Source organism: Tursiops truncatus, chromosome 16 (assembly GCF_011762595.2).
Source record: "Tursiops truncatus isolate mTurTru1 chromosome 16, mTurTru1.mat.Y, whole genome shotgun sequence".
In the NCBI taxonomy this organism is placed as follows: domain Eukaryota; kingdom Metazoa; phylum Chordata; class Mammalia; order Artiodactyla; family Delphinidae; genus Tursiops; species Tursiops truncatus.
Genome location: NC_047049.1, coordinates 74,093,392 through 74,115,704, shown reverse-complemented (window position 1 = coordinate 74,115,704; position 22,313 = coordinate 74,093,392). Strand labels below are relative to the sequence as shown.

Here is a 22,313-nt window from a genome sequence, read left to right as displayed (position 1 = left end):
TTATACAGATTAATCTATTTTATAAATAGGGTGGTGTTGTAGATTGCACTAGAATTATAAAAGGATGAGTAAAATTTTCTGTGTTAGAGACTGCCTTATGGCTAGAAGTAGGTAACACTTCTAAATATGGTATACCTTAATCCTAAGAGAAAAGGGAGTATGCAGCAGAGATTGTTAGTGTTTTTATCTGATATTCATTTTCCCTTTCTTGTTTACAAAACTGCAATTACAGTCTAAGCAAAGAACAATGTTTCATAACTTCTTTTGCAAATGGAATTGATAATGATAAGTAAAGGGGCAGACGCTGGATGGATCTTTTTGACCTTAAAGTGGTCTATCCCAGGCTAGAGGTTATCCTTTTATTTATTTATTTTGCGGTACGCGGGCCTCCCACTGCTGCGGCCTCTCCCGTTGCGGAGCACAGGCTCTGGACGCACAGGCTCAGCGGCCACGGCTCACGGGCCCAGCCACTCCGCGGCACGTGGGATCCTCCCGGACCGGGGCACGAACCCGTGTCCCCTGCATCGGCAGGCGGACTCTCAACCACTGCGCCACCAGGGAAGCCCGAGGTTATCCTTTTATCTTCCCTCCTCTCCACTTCCTCCTTTTTCTTGCTTCCAGCACAGACATCATTACAGGAACTCCAGCAACCACTGTAGACCATGAAGAGATCTTGATGAAAGCTACAGATTTCTGTTGAAGCAGAAAGCTGGCAGGAACATGCCTCCCTGGTGATTGCAATGTTACCATACTTCTAAGATTTTTTTATGGGTGAGGTAATTGAGTCTCTATTATGTCTAATGGTGAAGTTAATTTGAAGTTTTATTTTATATGTATCAAATTTAATCACCCATACAGAAATAGGATAATCACCCATACAGAAATAGGATCACCCATACAGAAATAGGATAAAAATCACCCATACAGAAATAGGATAAAAATAGTCAGCTAATAAGTTCGGGTAAGAGTCAAGAACTTGATCTGAGCAGAATAGAGAGTAAGATCCCACTAATGTCACTGACAAGTATTAACACCACTTCTCTCATACACAATTCTAATTTTCAGCCTCCCCTATACAATTATAACTCTTCATTTAAGATGGCTTCAGACTTGTTGAGTACATAACCTTCAAATGTAGCTCTATGTTATTGACATCTATAACAATCAACCCAAATTTTCCAAGGAGAACAACTAAAAATTGTGGATAATGTTCTTTTAAAAAAATCAAAGATATTAAACTGCTGTCAATGCAGCCTGGATACAGGGACCAACATCTCCAAGAAGAGGAAAGTATATTGGGGTGAGCCTTGTGATTCACTACTTTTCCCTTAGAGACATTTGTCTCTGTGAGCCAAGTAGCTGATGTTGGTTTGCAACTTCCGGGGTCCTCAGGTGAAATTGAAAGTGGCCCCCTTACACACAGGGCAAGGAGAGACTGAAGAAAGAGGCAAACCACCCCAGGTTGGCAGGTAGCAGATTGAATAAGCAAGGGAACTTACGTACAAGACTTGTCTTGGGCGGCTGCAAGATGAGATCTCTGCCAGAATCTGAAAAGTTTATACAGAGGCTTTAATGAGGTGCAGTTACATATTGTCCAGATGGTCTCAACAACACTTTACTCTCTGAAGACTGCATCCTTGAAACAGCTCAGGCTATGGGAATGGTGGGTGGAAGGTGCTTTCCAAGGACACTGGGGACGGTAAGGGGCCACTGATTGGCCGGATCCAGTTCACAAGTCAACCAACGCTCAAGTCCTTTTGATGACCTCCAACAGCTGAATAGCCTAGCAGGAAGCAGGGACTAAAAGGTTAAGCAGCAGAGCAGACTATCAGCAATCTCTGGTTGATAAGAAAACCAAAATTGAAGTTCAGGGCTGGCCAAATATAAGGGTCCTGGTAACCATCCCAGGCATTCAGGTGGAGCCCTTGAAAAACTAAACCCTAGATGGCAAACTGGAAATTGTGCAGCTCTCTCTAGATTAAAACTGAGTTTCAAATCAACTCATGCTAGACTTGATTAAGGTTGTCTGAGTCTAGACTAACTGCTTGCATTTTTGAGAAATTAAAGAATATTTAAATTAATGATGGGATGTATCATATTCATGAATTGCAAGATTCAATATTATGAAGGTGTCATTTCTGCCCCAAACTGATCTGTAGATTGAATGTGATCCCAATTAACAATCCAGCAGCTTTTAGTGGGAAGCTACCACCGGTTGTAAAAGTTTTATGGAAATGTGAAAAATTAAGAATAGCCAAAACTTTTAAAAAAGAACAAAATTGAGCTACTAGAAATACAGTGATGAGAAAAGCAATGAGGTCCCTGCCACTATAGGGTGCACAGTCCTATGGGAACATCAGAATATGAGCATAAGTTTTTTTCAAAAGAAAAGCATAGGATAGAGGGGCAATCCAACCTAGTTTAGGGAGCCTTCCTGAGAAACTCATCTTTAAGCTGAGCTCTTGAGGATAAAGAATGGTTATCTAGGAGAACAGTAGAGGTAAGAACCTTCTAGGAGAGGGAAGAGTTGGTGAGAATTCCCTGAGAAAGAGAGAGGGCTTATAAAATAGAGTGGAGGGTGGGACGTGGGGATTGGAATGAGGATTGGAAAAGGATAACTATAGAAACATAAGCAGGGACTAAAACTGGGTAGGGCTTACAGGGTGTGTGAAATAATTTGTACTTTATGCTAAAAGTCAATATTTTAAGGGACCTCCTCCCCCAGGGAATACAGAGATAGAATTTGCATTATCAAAAGACTTCAAAATATTATTCTATCTGCAGTGGGGAAGATCAAATAGAGAAGTTGGGAGAGAAACTAGCAGGGTCTTCCTAGAAAAGTTCACTAGAGACATGCAGTTGTTTAGAATAAAGTAGTAGAGGTAGAGAAGAGTAGATGCAATAAAAACTAAGACACATATATGGTACTAATAAATGCTAGTACATCGTTGTTAAATGTTGGGAGAGAGACCTATTGATTTATGAACCTTGGAATACTGGGGAAGAAGGAAGGAGGAAAGGAAGATAGGAGGAATGGAGCGGGGGAGGGAGAGAGGAAGAAGGGAGGGAGGAAAGGGAATTCAGAATCCCACAGTGTCTGGGAGGTATGGCAGCAAAAAGAAGGAAGAGGAATCAAAACTCCAAAACTCGGGCTTCCCTGGTGGCGCAGTGGTTGAGAGTCCGCCTGCTGATGCAGGGGACGCGGGTTCGTGCCCCGGTCCGGGAGGATCCCACATGCCGCGGAGCGGCTGGGCCCGTGAGCCATGGCCGCTGAGCCTGCGTGTCCGGAGCCTGTGCTCTCACAACAGTGAGAGGCCCGCGTACGGCAAAAAAACAAAAAACAAAAACACTCCAAACCAAATGAAAGGTTTATAGACAGAGATTGAAACAGTAATAGAAAGTTTTGTTACAAGTCAAAATACAGTCTTCACACTGTTTACACAAGATTGTGGGTCCTTTTAGCACAATCTACATGGTTAATAGCTCTGGAAGCACCAGTCAATATATTTGATGATAAGTAAATAAGTCTTAATTATAATCATTAATAATTCAACAGATAATCAAGAATAATGTATAGATGTCTTTTAACTTGGTTTTATGATATTTTTACCAGGACATTCAGTTTCTAAATTATGCATTTCTTACTTTGGCAGCTGTTGTAATTCTTTTGTGTTCCTGGGCACAGGCTCTCTAGAGCACACAAACTCCAAAGCTTGTAAGATGATGGGAAGGAAATTCATGAGTTAAAATTACACCATAGGTAATCCATGGTAAATGAGATACATGATAAAAAAATTTAAATTTATATATTATAAAAAACTATATGAGCAGAGTCATTTGAGTCATAATAAATAGCATAAAGTTTTATTTCATTTTGTTTTACTTAAGAACAACTGTTCCCATCACCAGAATAATTTTATTTGTAGGCAGAAATCAGCACTGTGTGATTTTGAGCTTGATGGAAAACTAAATGTGAATCCAACTTCTGCCATCTATTAATTTTTGTCACATTTAATAAGACATTCATGCCTATTCTAGCCTGTTTTCACCCCTACAGAATGAGTTTCATCAAAAGATCAAAATAACAGAAATAAAAGTATTCAATGTATTAAAGTATTACCTATAATTATCATACACAATATTGTCATATTGTTCCCAGATATGACATTGCCTCAACTACCAAGTTAAAGGTCATTTTCTTGCTTTAAAATTGTTCTTAATCTTGATATTACTCATTAACATTCTTATTTTTGAACCTCAATATATTTATAAGTTTATGAAATTTTTAAAGAATGAGTTCAATGACAATTAGTGATTTGTTTAATGTGTAAGGTGATGAGTCAAGGGAACATAGGACTGTTATGTAATAGACTGGAGAGGTCTGTCACTAGGCGACATGAAACATTCAGAAGCAAAAAAGGTTTGGAAATGGAGGAGAGGAGGGAAGATGAGTTCCACTGGGCAATGTCTAATATGTCATCGTTAAATCTGAGCTAGTGGAAGTCTTGGCTATAGATGGGATGGCTCAAGTATAGAACACAGAGCAACAGGAAGAGGGCCAAGGGCTCCGGGGAACTAAGGGAGCACCGAGACACAGGGAGAGAAATAAACCAGAGCTCCAGTTAAACCACATTCCAACAAACAGTATTGTCAGAAGAAATAGAGGCAAAAGCAGAACAAGAGAAAAGGAAATATGTGATTACCAACATGTTTCTCACCAGCCAGTCATGGACCCCTTTTCTCTCACAGCTACTTTCTTGGGTCACTCCCTGTTAGCTGTCAAGGTGTCCTAGAGCAGAGGTCCAGCTGTCATCTCCGTTTTCCAAATTCTACTGGAGAAACCTGTCATAAGCAGCTCCTTACCAGAGGCATTTATGACAAATAGGTAGAGGGTGACTAACTTGGAAGCGAATAAGCTCAAACTTCAGTCTCTCCTTGTATGAGCACTCTTCTAAGGCCTTGGGGCTATTTTAGTATTCATAAATGTATGTTATTTTCTCCTGAAGAAAACTCAGCCCCAAACCAGGGTCCATCCATGCATACTGGATAAATTCACACATCTTTGATTTGGAAAGGACTTTAAAGGTCATATGTGTCCTCCAACCTTACAGGAATCCCTCTGCCAACATTATTTAAAAATCATCATCTAGGGCTTCCCTGGTGGCGCAGTGGTTGACAGTCCGCCTGCCGATGCAGGGGACACGGGTTCGTGCCCCGGTCCGGGAAGATCCCACATGCGGCGGAGCATCTGGGCCCATGAGCCAGGGCCTCTGGGCCCGCGCATCCGGAGCCTGTGCTCCGCAATGGGAGAGGCCACAACAGTGAGAGGCCCACGTACCGAAAAAAAAAAAATCATCATCTAAAGGAGGTAAATGGCCAACTGTGTTTGGATTTTGCTCTGTCACTTGTCCAGTTTCCCCATCTCTAAAAGGGCAATAATATGAATTTCCTGAAAAGGAAGCTGTTGAAATAAATAGAAAGTTCATAGCACCTTACCTAGCACAAAGGTGGGGTTCAGGAGTGATTGTTACTATTGTTCTATATTGGAATGTTTCCAGAGATTAAAATCTCACCACTTCTTTAGGACAGACGGACACTTTATAAAGGTTAAGCTACGTCTTCCTTATCATGAGCTGGAGCCCATATCCCCATAACTTCCTCTAGAACTACACAATTTGTTTACCCTTTCTTCAAAAGTTTAAAAGAGCCATTCATGTCCTCTAAGTCTTCTAAGAAGAGCTACATTCTTTAACTATTACTTGACGTGTCTTGAAATGTAGAAAGCACAGCTTACTGTCTGGCATTTAGCGAAGTTCAATGAGTGATCTAAAGTAAGTGAATGAGTAAGGGGATGCATGAAAAAATAAAATTAATCTCAATCATTCTATCCTTGGTTCTCACTTCTTAAAATCTGGTGGACTAACTCTGAAGAATCAAAAGTATTCTGTCCAAAAGAGAGTGCTAAGGAATTATCTCCTCATGTAATCAAATTACTACTTTTATTCTCTTGACACAAAGAAAATTGTACACGTTTTTAAACAAGTTAATCCCAAGTTTTTTTTAATGAACTTTAGACTGGCCAGGTATCCCCATTCTTGAGAGCAGGAATTCGGTGTCACTGAAGTTTGCATTCTCCACCTCGTCTTGGACCTAGTGCTTTGCCTCTAATAGATACTCAACATACAATTTTTAAAATTTGAAATATGACATACACATAGAAATGTGCACACATTGTAAGTGTGCAGCTTGATAAATTTTTACATATGTATTTACTTCGGTAACCACCATTCAGATCAAGATAGAACATTATGCCCACCCCACAAATTTCTTCTTTTCCCTTCCTTGTAAATACTCCCCTCCAATCAAGTAACTATCTACCACCATAAATTCGTTTACTCTGTTCTTGATTTGATTGTTAAGTTAAAATAAATGTGTGAGTTTATGGATTTTCCATTACTTTCTACTGTTTTTTAAATTTTATTTTTTTTAAGACTTGGTTTTTTAGACCAGTTTTAAGTTAACAGCTAAATTGAGGGGAAGATACAAAGATTTCCCATTACCACCTGTCTACACACGTGCACGGCTTCCCCCATTATCAACATCCCTCACCAGAATGGTACATTTTCTACAACTCATAAGCCTACATTGGCACAGCATAATCACCCAAAGTCCATAGTTTACATTGCAGTTCACTCTCAGTGTTGTACTCTCTATAGACAAATTTATCATGGCATGTAGCCATCATTTTGGTATCAGAGTATTTTCACTGCCCTAGAAATCCTCTGTGCTCCATCTATTCATCCTTTCCTCCCCTCCAATCCCTGGCAACCACTGATCTTTTTACTACCTCCATAGTTTTTCCTTTTACAGTATATCTCTTATAGTTGGAATCATACAATATATAGACTTTTCAGATTGGCTTCTTTCACTTGGTAATATTCATTTAAGGTTCTTCCATGTCTTTTCATGGCTTGATAGCCCATTTCATTTTAGTGCTGAATAATAATATTACATTGTCTGGATGTATCCGTTTATTAATCCATTCACCCACTGAAGGACGTCTTGGTTACTTCTAAGTTTTGGCAATTATGAATAAAGCTACAATACACATTCATGTTCAGTTTTTGTTTGGACATGTTTCCCACTCCTTTGGGTAAATACTAAGGAGTGCACTTGTTGGATCATTATGGTGAGACTATATCTTGTTTGTAAGAAACTGCCAAAATGTCTTCCAAAATGTCTGTATCATTTTGCATTCTTTCCGATAACGAACGAGAGTTCCTTTGCTCCGTATCCTCGTCAGAATTTGGTGTTCCAGATTTGGGCCATTCTAATAGGTGTGTAGTGGTATCTCACAGTTGTTTTAATTGGCATTTCACTGATGTGAAGCATCTTTTCATATCCTTATTTGCCATCTACATATTTTCTTTAGTTAGGTGTCTGTTAAGGTCTTTGGCCCATTTTTTAATAGGATTGTTTGTTTTCTTATTGAGTTTTAAGAGTTCTTTGTATTTTTTGCATAGTGGTCCTTTATCAGATGTGTCTTTTGCAAATATTTTCTCCCAGTCTGTGGCTTCTCTTCTCATTCTTTTGACATTGCCTTTCACAGAGCAGAAGATTTTAATCATAATGAAGTCCATCTTATCAGTTATTTCTTTCACAAATCATGTCTTTGGTGTTGTACCTAAAAAGTCATTGCCATACTCATGGGCACTGAGTTTTTCTCCTGTGTTATCTTCTTGGAGCTTTATAGTTTTGCATTTGACGTTTAGATCCGTGATCCATTTCGAGTTAATTTTTGTGAAAAATGTAAGCTTTTTTCCTAGATTCTTTTTTTTTTTGCATGTGGATGGATGTACAGTTGTTTCAGCACCATTTATTGAAAAGACTATCTCTTTTCCATTGTACTGCCTTTGTTCCTTTACCAAAAATTAATTAGCTATATTTTTCCAAGCCTGCCCCTGGGCTTTCTATTCTGTGCCATCAATCTATTTTTCTATTCTTTCGCAATACCCACACTATCTTCATTGCAAAGCTTTTTTAAAACTTTTTATTTTTTATTGGCATATAGTTGGTTAACAATGTTGTGTTAGTTTCGGGTGTAAAGTGATTCAGTTATACATATACTGTATAGATATATGTAGATATACATGTATCTATTCTTTTTCATTCTTTTCCCATTTAGGTTGTTACATAATATTATTGAGCAGAGTTCCCTATGCTATACAGTAGGTCCTTGTTGGTTATCCATTTTAAATATAGCAGTGTGTACATGTCAATCCCAAACTCTCTCACTATCTTGATTACATAGCTTTATAATAAGCCTTGAAGTTGGGTAATGTCAGTCCTCCAACTTCGTTCTTTTCCTTCAGTATTGAGCTGGCTATTCTGTGTCCACAGTGTCTTTGTACAAACTTTAGAACCTATATTTGTCTATTTTCTTTTCCTTCTGACAATACCATAATGTCCTGATTACTGTAACTTTATAATAATTTGAAAATCTGGTAGGAAGCCTAAAAGTCCAATTTCTAAATTCTTCAGTACTGTTTTAACTACTCTAGCTCCCATGCATTTACCTACAAATTGTAGAATCACCTTGTTAATTCATACACACATACAATGTAGGGATTTTGATTGAGATCACCCTGGAACTGTAGACCCATTTGAAGAGATTCAACATCTTAAAGTGTTTAATATTTCCATGCTAGAATTTTTCCATCTTTTTATTTTCGACCGTTCTATATTCTTACATTTAAAGTTTGTTTCTTGTAAACAACAAATAGTTGGGTAATTTTTGAACCCATTCTGAAAAATATTTGCCTTTTTAAAGGCCATTTATATTTGATATAATTAATAATACAGTTGGATTTTACGTTTTCTATCTTGCTATTGTTTTCTATTTGCCCCATCTGTTCTTTGTTCATTCATTCTTCCTTTCCTGCCTTCTTTCACAGCAATCAAATATGGTTGACAATTCAACTTTATCTTCTCTATTACCTTCTTTTTTTATACCTATAGGTATCATTCTTCCATTGGTTACACTAAAAAAGAATCATCCTTAATACTCTATACCTTAAATCATTACCAAATTCAAGAAGAGAATATTTAATCTTTCCACCTTGGTGTTATTGTTATTATACGTTTGACTTCAGTGAATGTTTTAAACCCCACAAGGGGGACTTCCTTCGTGGCACAGCGGTTAAGAACCCGCCTGCCAATACATGGGATGTAGGTTTGATCCCTGGTCCAGGAAGATCCCACATGCCACGGAGCAACTAAGCCCGTGCACCACAACTACTGACCCTGTGCTCTAGAGCCTGTAAGCCACAACTACTGAGCCTGCAAGCCACAACTACTGAGCCTGTGTGCCACAACTAATGAAGCCCATGCACCTAGAGCCCGTGCTCCACAACAAGAGAAGCCACCCCAATGAGAAGCCCGTGCACTGCAGTGAAGACCCAATGCAGCCAAAAATAAATAAATTTATTTTAGAAAACCCCACAAAATAGTCCCATTATTTATGCTTTAAACAGTCTATTTTCTCATACATTTACCTTTTATGGAGCTGTTTATTTTTCCTTACACTTCTCTGATTCAGACCAGGATCACCTTCCTTCACCTTAAAAAGAATACCCTTCAATAGATATTGTAGTTTATGGTTAGCTGACAATGAATCCTCTCAGCTTTTGTCTGTCTGAGTGTATCTTTTCCCCCCTGCAATTTTAGCTTTTTTTTCAATGGGCATAGAATTCTAGCTTGACGGGTTTCTTGTTCCTTTCAGTCCCCTAAATATGTCTTTTATTGTCTTCTGGCTTCCATGATTTTTCTGTTGAAGTCAGTGTTCATTCATATTTTCCCTCCAAAGGTGACATTTTTTTCTTCTAGCTGGTCTAAATATTTTCTTTTTATCTTTGCTTTTCAACAGTTTGAATCTTACGGACCTCGTTGATGTTTTCTTTGCTTTGGGTTCATTGAACTCCTTGAATTTCTGGGTTGACACGTTTCATTAGACGTGGCACGTTCTCATGCATTGTTTCTTTGAATGTTGCTTCTGGTCCTACTCGTCTTTCCAGATATTTCCTATGAGCTTGTATATGAGACCGTCAGCCCCATCTCCTGTTTTGCCCAGGTGCCATGCATCTAGTTAGTTCTTGATTTAGCAGTCCAAAAAGCTCATTTTATTCTTTTTCATAGAATGTAATAATCTGCTGAAATTCTCTATCTTTGTATTCATTTCCAGGGTAGTTTACTTAATATATTATTTATGGTTATTTAAAAGTCCTTGACTGTTAATTCCAGATCATTTCTTGGTCTCTGTCTATTAAATGTATTATTATTAATTTTTGTCATCAAATTTCTGTTTTCCTTCTTTTCTTCTTCTTTTCATGTCTACTAAGTTTTTATTGCATACTGCATTTGCAAAAGTTCTAGCTTAGATTTTCTTCCTCCAATGAATTTTGAGTTGTGCTGTGGCAGAATAGTTAAAGCGTTGGTGGATCATCTTAATGCTGAAAAGGTCTAGTTTTTTGTTTTTGTTTTTTTAATTAATTTATTTATTTATGGCTGTGTTGGGTCTTCGTTTCTGTGCGAGGGCTTTCTCTAGTTGTGGCAAGCGGGGGCCACTCTTCATCGCCATGCGCGGGCCTGTCACTATCGCTGCCTCTCTTGTTCTCTGTGGAGCACAGGCTCCAGACGCGCAGGCTCCGTAATTGTGGCTCACGGGCCCAGTTGCTCCGCAGCATGTGGGATCTTCCCAGACCAGGGCTCGAACCCGTGTCCCCTGCATTGGCAGGCAGATTCTCAACCACTGCGCCACCAGGGAAGCCCTGAAAAGGTCTAGTTTTATTAGGGCGAATCTATTTTGGTTTTATTCATTTTCCTAGGGCGTTATTTGTACACCCAGAAAGTATCCTTCGGGGTGGTCTCAATCAACCAAATGTCTAAGGTGTTCACCAAAGTCCCTACTTAAATATCTCCCCAGAATTGTGTGATTTTCAGGATCTGTACTCAGATTTCCACTTCTCAGCCACTACACTCTATCAGGCTTCCAGAATCTTGCCCTGGGACTATGCAGCATAGGCATTCGGCTAAGGAATGCACAGGAGTTTCCGCAGAGACTTCTGGGGTTTCCTTTCCATGTCCCTCTCTCTCGTGCCCTCCCAAATCTCAGTTACCTTTGCAGCTCCAAGCTCTTGAGCTATGTGTCCTCTGCCTGGTGAAACTCGCTGCTTAGTCTCAACTTTCCAGTACTTCTGCTGGAAAAAATGGCCCTTAGGGAAATATCTGTGTGAGTGGGCTCCTGACTCAAACATTGTAGCCCCGTGTTGGTTGCTTTTAATAACTGAAAATGTAGTTTTATATATTTGGTCCAGGTTACGTAGTTATTTTATGGTAGAAGGCTAAACTGTCTGTCTTGTCCATATCCAAAGTCTTGTCTAATAATTGAATAAATCTTTTGCTTATCCTGTTCTTTTTAAAAACAAACCTAAAATGCAAGATTTCAAAATATATTTTAGTTCTAGTTTATCTCCTTTGTTTTAGATCAGCATCTGAAGTAATGTACTCTTTGGGTTCTGATTTTGGCATCTCGCAAGTTAGTACTGCCCTTCCTTTGGCTCATTCTCAAATCTAATAAGTATCCCTTTTATATTTTTCTCTTAAGTATAATTTGATAAATCTGCTGAACAGTAGGGCAATAAGCTCAGAATCAAACACCTTACTCTGATCTAGCAAGAATCTCCTTACTGGGACATTTGGGGCAACCCTGTCCAAACTGTTAGTTTTTAGTTTGTTTAATATTAACACAGTTTACATTTACCTTGTTCATAAAGATAATAGGAAGGTTGGCTGAAATTAGAAAATGCCATATGTATCAGTTTAATGGCTACTTACAAAGAGAAATGAAGTTAACCTGGTAAGATATTTTTACTACATTGTAGTTGTTTCCTATTCTTTTCTGACTACTGCCAAAAAATTCATTTCAGGATCTTCTATAGAATATTGCCAGGGATCCATCTCAAACTTAATCACTGTATAGATAACAGAATCTACTTAAAAAAATAGAACATATCTCTATGCCCATTCTTCTGGCCCCTTGTCTGTTACTTATGGAGTTACCAAATATTATCAAAGTTACCCCTGTTCCCACAGGCAAATAGCAATTTCATACTCCTCTTACTAGCTATGTAACAGGCAATTTACTTAGACCTTTAAATTCCTGTGCTTTATTAAATGGGGATAAAATATTTGTGTGAAAGTTTGCTTTGAAGATTAGGGTAATATATGAAGACAACTATTGTTATTTCCTTTGAGAGTTATCCAAACAAGATGGCTTATATATTGATATCATTGTCATTCTAGTAATCTGCATATAATTCACCTGAGCTTGGATATTTGAATTAATTTAAGTAGCCACACGTTTTCTCATTATCTTTTTTCCTGTTATGATCTTTATTCTCTGTAATCAATGTTTAGTCCCTTCTCTCCTAAAGATTGTTCTACCTAGAAGGGACTATATAGACTCAGAAAGGAAGGTGTATATTTATATTTCTCTCTTCCCTTAGTATTACTTACTTTCTCCAAGAAGAGGTTTACCTTTTTCTGTTTGTCTTGCTCCAGATAGAATTAACAAAATCATGTTGCCTCTTTTAATATTGTTAAAAAGTTTAATTTCATACTGTGCTCTTTTTTTTCTTGTTTTTTTCCCCAGTTACCACTGTTGATTATCTTTGTTCTTTGTGGGATTCTCTTATAATCTTTCCTTGCATACTCTTTAAAATACCCTCAGCCTTCTGTGGGGTAACCTCATTGGCATCTTTGCCACTTTGAGATCTTTCCACTAGTTAGCTGAAAGTATTTAGTAAGAAATTTATTTTTCCCTCCCTTCTTTCCTTTTCCCTCGTTTCTTTCCTTTTTTCCCCCTTCCGTTCCTCCCTCCCTCCCTTTCTTCTTTCCCTTTTCTTTCCTTTTAGCTTCCCATTCCTCTTGAGTTATATATGAAACTTAAAAGCCTGGCTAGCAAGGTCCTATCTTTTTTTTTTTTTTTCTGATTAAAAAATAAAACAACTGTGTGTTTGTGTGTGTCCGCACACCTGTGTCTTTTCCACACACGTTTGTCTCATTTACTCCTAAGGCGTAAACTTCCAGAGAAGGAAAGGCCAAGAAGTCCTTTATTAGTACATTGCTCTGTATGAACAAACTCTCACTAAATGTCAAAAAATGAATGCCTCAGGCTGCTCTCTGGGGAAAGGTTTTCAGCCGAGTCGTATACCGTAACTGAGCTGATGATGTTCTTTCGTCAGTAAGTTGTTCCCAGGAATCTACGTCCTTCCAGGCAGTTCAAGCAAACCAATTTATAAGAGAACACGACGAAACTAATTGGCCAACAAAAGCCGTCCTTGAAGCACCAGGCGCACGATTAGGGGACACGTGTGCCCGGGCTGGGTGGGTGGGTGAGTCTTGCGTCTTCAGGGAGCCCGCCCGAGGAGGACGCTGGGCTCTCCCACAGCTGGGCGCCCTCGCCCCCGACCAGGCGCGACCGGCGGAGCCGAGCGAGCACGGGGGAGTCGAGCGCCACGCCGGCGGGGCAATTGGGCATGCTCAGAAGGCCGGCAGGTTTGGGTCTCACCCAGGCAGCTTGTGCATTACACCAGCACGCAGCCGAGGCGGGGGGTGGGGGGGAGGAGGGAGGAGCGGGGGAGGCAGAAGAGGAGGAGCGGCCAGCAGTAGCCACGACCGCCACCACCAGGCAGAGGAAGAGTTCGCGAGGAAGGAAAGACCCTCCTCGCACTTGAAGCGCCTGGCATTTGCTTTTGGAAAAAGAGAATACAAGATAAAGGAGGAGACGGGAAGAAGAAGCGGGGGAAAGAAGTGAGGGGGGAGATAGAGGAAAAAAGGACGTGAACCGAAAGGGCTAGATCGTGCAGGGAGCCCGAGGCGCGGGGGCGGCAGTGCGGAGCCAGGAGCGCCGCCGCTTGGGCAGGTGCCGCGGCTGCTGCCCGGAGGCGGCATGTGACGCGCGGCCGCAGCTGCCCGCGGGCGGAGCGCTCTCGGACCCGGGAGCGCACACCGCGGGGCAAGTCGGTACCATCCCGAATCCCCACGCTCCTCCTCAGTTCGCCGGGGCGGCATAGGCGCTTCTGGAAAGACAGGCGATGAACCGAAGGGCGGCTCCGGGCATGGGCGCGCGGTCCTAGGACACTCGCTTCCTGAACGCCGAGCGGGAGGCGACCAACGGACGGTGGACCGGGCGCCTCCCGCGCTTTGGGGAAGCGCAGACGACCGGCGTGGGACGGCCACCTGGAGCGCAGCGGCCAGGTAAGGACTGCCCGCACCAAGCCGGCGCTGGGCAAAGCGGGTGGCGGTAGCGGTTGACCTAGTTTTTTTGCCTTGTCGCGTTGCAAAAGGAGGAAAAAGTTTTCTGCGCGAGTAGGAAATGCCCTTGCTATGGGGAGTTTAAAGCGGGTACTGGGGAGGGAGGAGAGAGTTGGTCTGTCGATTTGGGGGGCCGGGCGGAGGCTTGAACCTGGAGAGAGCGGCATCTGGGGCGGAGTTGGAGTTCTGGAACCAAGGGTGCGAAACGCCGGGGTGACCATGTGCGGGGAAAGCGACGAGAATAATACGAGCGGTGGCCGGGAAAGAACCTGGGATGCCCCACCCGGCGCTCCTTCGCTTGGATTCTCTGTCCCCCGAATGCGGAATCCGAGGCACGGAGTGTCCGGACAAGAGGAGCTTCTTGGGTCGGTGTGTGTGTGTGTGTGTGTGTGTGCGCGCGCGCGCGTATGTGTGTGTGGTGCGTGTATAGGTCCCCCCATTTGATTTCCTAACGCTTTTAAGAAGGTTAAAGCAGACACCGGCCAACCTTGCAGTGGGGCCGCTACCTCGGATTGCATTTCAGGGACGAAAGAGGCAAATTTGGCACTTAGTGTAACACCTGGGCGAAGGTACTGAGCCCGGGTGCTCGTCTTCACTGACCCAGGCAGAGTTTGCGCTCGCGGAGCGGCAGCCGCTGGATTGCGGCGGATCTTCTCTCTGGAGCCCTCCCCCAGCGCAGCCTCCTTACAGCTGGGTTAATTTCTGTGTGATTTGAAGCGGTGGGGGTTAGGGGAGGGTTGACTCAAGCAGCAGAATTCACTTGTCTACTTGGCGCTTGTGCGTGCTGGCATGGTGATCCTGTTCGGCGTGTGTGCAACTCTCCTTGCACGCAGTTTGGAAGTGGTAGAGGAAGCAGAGGTTTGGGAATTGCATCCCATATGGACAGATTTCAAAACGCAAACATTCATTTGTCTGCAAGTGCTATTTGAACCTGTTCGATGGCTGTAAGGATATGCTTCCCTCCCGGTGTCCGTGTTTGCAATGTGAAACGATGGCTCTCCTTAGGAGGTAATTTAAGCGTTTATGTTGTTAAGGACACTGATTATTTCACTGTATGCTTTGCACAGACCCATCATTTCTCTCTTGGCCTCTGAATGCCAGCAAGCCAGTAGTCCTCCATGTGGGGTCTTTTGGGGTTATGATTGGAAAAATAATCTTTGTAAAAAGTATATTGGCTGGTTATATAGTGCCCGATAATCTTACGTTTTGTGAGATCATTGTATTGCATGAAGCATTCATCACTATTTTCTGTGTTTAAAACAATGCCCCTGTATTTACTTAAGAGGCACTACACAAGAACATACACTTCAGAAAGGGGAGAGCTGACGCTGGAACAAATCCATGCATATAGACAGGGTTGTGATAGTAGCTTATTAATTAAGAAGAAGAAGAAGAAGAAAAACCCTGAGGTCTTTCTGTTCCAAATGTGGTGGGATAGATATGGCGTTGGGTGCACCCTCTTGTTATGGGAGCTGGTACTGTGGAGTATACGTAGAACACGTGTGCCTCTCCAGTGTGGATTCAGCATGCCACAGATACGTGGTTTTGATCATACACTCCTATCACTGAATAACCCATCTTTAGATTTTGTGTACATGGTTTTTTGCAATTAGCTTAATATGTAAATAGCTATTGTTGAGCTAGAAAGCACATTAATTTTGAAATGGGTTTCCATATGGAACTGTAACTTGAGCTTAAATTACTAATTTAAAATTAATTACATTGCAGGTCTGATTCAGACCATTTCTGTAGGCTGGGGAGGGTGGTATAAGATTGAATTTAATATGAAAATAGTAGTATTGAAATACTGACTTTTAAATAACAACCCATATTCCAATGTGCTTGATATTTAAAAAAGAATATGAGATGAAAAGTAGATTTTGAAAAGGATCCTCGACAGTGTATACCTTTTGCATGGAAAATTATGAGAAAAGTGTAATTTGGGGAAAAGGAAAGCATGTTTATGGAATTGGTTAAGATTTACAGAATGATCCAGCGTGTTACAGTAATAAGTAGCTCTGCATTAAACCTGCATTTAAAGTTATTTAGGAAACTTTCCTTTAAAGTTTAGAGAAATGGGTGACTGTTTATTACCTCATTTGTCTTCCTGGGACAAAAGGTAAAAATATAACTTCAAAAATATTATTTATTTCTGAAGATTATTTAGGCATACTTAAAAGTTCTTTAGGGCGCACCCTTTCATTTTCTCATCCTTATAAAGACAGCTGATTTATTTCCTTACAAAAAGAAACTTTGTTATTTTAAGTGTGTAAAAACATGAACTTCTTTGCATGATATTTTAGCATTTGATTGCAGACAACCTGTTGAACATGAGTCTAGAAAAAAATACGAAATTTGCAGAACTAGAATTTCTTGAATCCATACCAGGAAACTGATTAGACAGAAAATTAAACCTTATGATTAAAAGCAAAGCTGCCTTGTGTATTTGAACATAAGAAAGTAATTTTCTCTATCGTTCCCGGAGCCAACATAGTGTTCTCTCCTAATAAAGTTGTTAACATTGGCAAAATTAGTTGCTTACCCCTAAATGGCCTGGACGTTGTCAGTGTAACTATTAAGAAACTGGGTCTTGTTTGCAGTGCAGGGAAGTTTATGTTGAGAACAGCTGTGATGTAGTGGCACTTCAGATAGGAGATGAATGAACTGTGACGCCTATGAAGCGTGAGCCTCTGATCGGGACGCAGAGAGATGCATCTGCCCTTCACTTATGGGACCTAATTTGATGTCATAATGTATTGTGACTAATAGCATTTTCCTCACGTTGTGGTTCTGAAGTATCAGTGAGTGACTGGAAATGTTTTATTTTACACAATGGGTTGGTGAATTTAAAACACGTTTTTCTTACAGAAGAGTATCAAAAAGGCATATATGGCTCCAGTTAAAAAAAAAAAAAAAAAGCAAATCCCTCCACCATGATGATTTTTTAAAATTAATCAGGATAATAAAATGTGTCTCATGCTTAATCCTTGAATGCAGTGCTTTCCCGGGTGTGATGGCAGTGACGTGTTCCACAAGATTTTTCACCTTTCGATCTCATTTAGTCCAGAGGAATCCCTATCCTGGTTATTAGTCTTAACAGAACTTTGGGATAAAATTTCACCGTGAATGGAAAGTTTTAATTTTAGAGGGAGAATGTGAAGAGATCATTGAAGGAATTTGACAGGAGGCAAAGCTAGTCAAATTAGAAATTAATTTCAATTTCTCGAATCTGACAGTCTCTATCTTCTCCATTAAGGAAGTGGTCCTTGCTCCTATCAAATTCAAAGTAGCCACTTTGAATCCTAAATCAGTTGTCCCTGTACTTCTTCCTCCATAGACGCTCCGCAGAAAGGCTGTGCAAGTGCAAAGGTTCCCCCCTTACGTTGTGAACCCAGCGTCTCTAGAGAGCTCTGTTAGACGTCTCCATTCCCTAAAAGTTGCATATCCTGTGCAGTACAGATCTGCATTAGCATTGTCTTCAAACAAAGAAATGAAGAGTTTTGATGCAGTGAAGCTACTGCAAATGTGGAATCACAGTGGGCCTTACAGGAAGACTGTGTCCCTCTCCAGAGCATGTCTTTCCCAGTGCACAGATGGAGATGATCAGACAGTAGTTGCAGAGTGGGTTTAAGAGTTGAAAGGCGTGATGCCTGTGCACACACTTTTTGATCAGTCTCTAAAGCACTGTAAAATGCAGTGCGCGATTTGGTTGCCCACCCACCTTTATATTCCTTGGCGTCGAGCATGGAGAGCCAGTGTGTAGGTGTCCCTCTGGCTCAGTAGTTGGCTACTGTGTGTTCCTTTTTGTCCAGAAATTTGGGCGGCTTGCAGACTCCCCTGCCTCTGGCAGGCTCACCCCTTCAGGCTGGCAGTTTTGTTCTCCCACCTGTTGGAACTTCCTGCTCATCAGCTCCCAAGGGCCAAGTCCTCTGGCTGGCGTGCACCTTCTCAGACTTCCTCTGCGGAGGTGCAGCTGCGGCTGGCCACGCTGACACAGGACCTGGGATCTACTGGTGATGACAGCAAGCCAACAGCAGGAATATTTGAGCCACTGCCATCTTCTTCTCGCCAGTTGTGCCAGCTCATCCTGAAGCCAGCTAGAATGTGAACACTTTGAGGAGGAACAATGGTGGAAAAAAACCACAGTAGCTGGCGGGTGCGCTGTGGGGTTTGAGCTCTTGCCTTCCCCAGCCCTGTTCTGGTGAGACTGGGGGTGGCGGCAGGGCTGGCCTTCCTGATTCATCAACCGGTGCAGAAACAGAAGAAGGGAGTCTGAGACGGGATTACCTGCCCTAACCCTAGTGAGCTCTACTGATTGCCATGCCCAGCTAGCCTCGGTTTCTGCAACCCCCGTCATATTTGCCATTTCGTAGGACTAAACTTTTCTCATGTTTTCAGTTTGCATTTGCAGGACTGAAGTTGTGCCTAGAAAGACTTTAGCGTGACCTTGACAGTTAGTCTCACCCTTTCCAAGAACTTCTGTCCAGAAGCAGGAGTTTACTCCTTCCCTTGCCAGTCTCTGCTGCAGCCCTGAAGTGGACAAACCCCTAGCTAGGCCTGAGGCAGGGCCACCCTTGGGACAGTGTATCATTTCTGCCTGGAGACTTGTGCTGCCAGGTTCCACTTGACAAATCTCCTTGTGTGTCATTGTTGGCAGGATCAAATCTCTGTTCTCCACTCTCCTCCTGGCCACTGTAATTTGAGTTGTTGACTCTCCACTACGGAATTAATCCTTCATTAGGTCATTTGTTCTAGCCTAGCCCCAGCTTATTTCCTGTCCCCGGTGTTCCCTTGAAATCCGGCACACCAGCTGAGCCATGACATATTCTACCTTCAGTCACCTCTACTGCAGGAAGTGGTGCTCGTCTAGACATCCTGGGTTGAGCAGGATATCCTCCAGTGACTGCTGTTTAGATAAAAGTCAGGTGAGGTTAAACCAGAGTAAAATACTACCAGCTGGTTTCAGAGAGGAGCGGGCTACCAGGTGTCTACTGCAAAGGCTGTGCCTTTACGGTCGTGAGGTGTTTTGATGTTCTTCCACTGAAGCCTTCTAATTGATCACAAGTAGGTATGGCCATGGCGTTAGATTCATACAAAAATATCCTGTCAGTAAGCTCTGGGAAAAGGCATCTGCTGACAGTCTGTGTCAGTATTTTTGTATTTATCACTTTGGAGTAGATTACCTCATTAGAATTGCCGGCGCGATCCAGTCTGGAGAGAAACCTAGTTATTGCTTAGCTAGGTACCACTTCTTGCGCACAACCATTTGCAGTTTCATCCAGCCAGCTTTCACCTCTAGGGGACCCCAATCCAGTGGTATTGTGTAGACTCCAAGAATCCGTATACATTTCAAGTATCATTGGGTTCTGTGTGTCTGTATCTGTGTGTCTATGTATCTATCTTTATTTATCTCTATCTCTATTTCTATGTCTTTCTATCTGTATCTATCTGTGTACATTCATTTAAAAGTATTATTGAGCACAGTGATTTTTTTGGTGATTTTCAATTTTTTTTAGTTCAAAATAGTCTAAAAGCACAACGTCTCTCATGCAGAGATCCCTCAAATCAATTGCATTGGAAAGAAGTTCTCATACATGAGATGGAAGCAAAGAGCCTCCTGTCTTCCTTGCCTATGATTTCTCACGTATGTGATAACACATGTCACGTGCATTACCTCGTGGGAAGGGAGCCCTGCAGGGAAACTGGCATTGCCACAAGGTTCCTTTACATGGGGTCCTCCTTTCTTCCTTCTTTATCCCCAAACCCTTCTCATCACACAATAACCAGCCAACCTTTTTCAGCTTTCCTTGAGTGCGGCTATCACCCTGCTTTCCCTCTGATAAATTATTTTAAACCCCTCAATTCATTTAATAATAAGAAACTGAAAACATATCTAAGCAACTACAAGCCACATGTCCCTCATCTGAGTTCTGGTTGTTCTCACTATCTTTAATATTAAAGTCGACAGTCAAGGGTAACCCAGGTAGTATTTATGATTCTTTCTAAAGAAGTTAAGTCATGAGAGTGTTTAATAAGTACATTTTAATAAATACTTGCTTGAGTAAAATGAGTCCCTCTCTCTATCTGTCAATCATCTGTCTGCCTATCCAGCCATCTCTGCTTTTCACTTATACACAGGAGTGTATATCCCTGTGGTAACGAGTGTTATCTAATGTGCCAGGCACAGTGGACATTCTTTTTTTGGGTGCTCAGAAGGGTGAGTCCGGGGCTCGGCCTTTCAGGAGCACGTGATCAATATGAGGTGAGAGCAGCTCCAGAAATCTCAGAATTGGAAGGTGATGTTAGACATTGTATTCGCTTCCTAGGGCTTAAAACAACAGAAATGTACCATCTCATAATTCCCACACTCCCTTCAAAGGCCCTATCGGAGAACTCGTACTTGCCCCCTGCAGCTTCTGATGGCCGTGGCTGCATTCCCCGACCTGTGACTGCCTCTCGCCATTGCCCGGAGTCAGATCGTCTCCTCCCTTTCTGTCTGTGTGTTTCCTCCTTTGTGTGTCCATCTTACAAGGATACGTGTGATTGCATGCAGGGCTCACCCAGAAAATCCAGGACAAGCTCCTCCTTTCAAGGGCCTTAGCTCTCACACCCTTTTACCATATAAGGTAATATTCATGGGTTTGGGGGATTAGGACGTAGACAGACATATCTTTTGGGGGGGCCGTCATTCGGCTCACAGCAGAAGTCATCAGTGAAGGGCATCCTACTTTGTGACTCCCCATTGATGATTGTACAAACTGTGTGGTTTGTACGATTTGAGAAATTAACGCCCGCAACGCGTCTCATTCCATTTCCAGAGAGCAGGGAGAGGCAGAGCCTCCTTACAGCTGAGGCAGAAATCCAATTCCTACTCACTGTGCCTGTTGGCCTTCCTAATCATTCTGAAAATTATGATGGGAATACTTCTGATCTTTCTTCCATAAGAAAATCTTTATCAAGTTCAATAGTTTCAAGTTAAGTCAACCTAGCCCTTTCCGCCTCTTCTAACTTTTCATGTTCATTCCTAACATCTTCATTTACACTTGGTGTGTAACATCCACATATCTCTAATTTTACCGACTTCTGACTGTAACGTTTGCTCTCTGGCTTCCATCCTCAGGAGGTTCACAGAAACCGCTCGGCCAAAAACCACCTGTCCCCTCTTAGTCACAAACAAAAGGCCCTTTCCCGGGCATCCCGCTTCCTCTCTTAGCAGCACCTTCAACCACCCTTCATTTTCAAAGCATTGTACTTCCCTGGCTGTCTTCCTCCTCTGGTTCCTCTTCCGCCTTCCAGCCTCCCTGCACCGTCTCCCAAGCTGCATGAGGCTCTGCAGGTCTTTCTCCTCCGTTGACTCCCATGCCTTTCTTGCACCCTTTTCCTTTTGTGACTTCATCCATTGTCATGATTTCCACTACTTTTCAATGTGGGTCACCCATCTTATCATCTCCAAGCCTGGTGTGGCTTCTGGAAGGGGCATTTCCGTGAGCTTGCTGGGTAGCACCGCCTTCATTTGTTTCCTCCTCGCCCTGCTCCCCTGAGGTTTCCTGTTTCCATGCCTAGGGTGGCCACCCTGTGGCTTGGAGTTTTCTGAGTAATCTTGATTTGTTCTCTTGCATAGTTTCCCACATTTAGTCAGATACCAAATTGTAATAATTCAACCAAGTAATAGCTCACTCAACCTCTTGGCTTCTTTTCTTTCCTACTACCAACACCTCCGTTCAGGGCTTTTCCAACTTTCATGTGCAGTCAGGTCACATGGGGATCTTGTGATAAAGGCAGACTCTGATTCAGGAGGGCTGGAGCGGGGCCTGGGGATCTGCATTTCTAACCCCCCCCAGGTGATGCTGATGCAATCAGACCTTTATACATTTCTCTGAGTCTCCAGGCTTCCCAGCTGATTTCACTGATTATAGTCCCTTCTTCTAATCCACTTTAGA

At 42.1% G+C, this 22,313-nt stretch overlaps 1 protein-coding gene across 2 annotated transcripts in view; it reads left to right on the top strand.

Annotated features, from left to right (window-relative positions):
* Positions 1-13,753: 13,753 nt before the first annotated feature.
* Positions 13,754-22,313, top strand: part of CHRM3 (cholinergic receptor muscarinic 3) — a 516,259-nt gene continuing 507,699 nt past the window's right edge. For both annotated transcript variants that reach the window (XM_073793631.1, XM_073793630.1), the window contains exon 1: positions 13,754-14,316. The gene's annotated coding sequence lies outside the window, so the exon portion shown is untranslated. The remainder of the gene's footprint in view (positions 14,317-22,313) is intronic.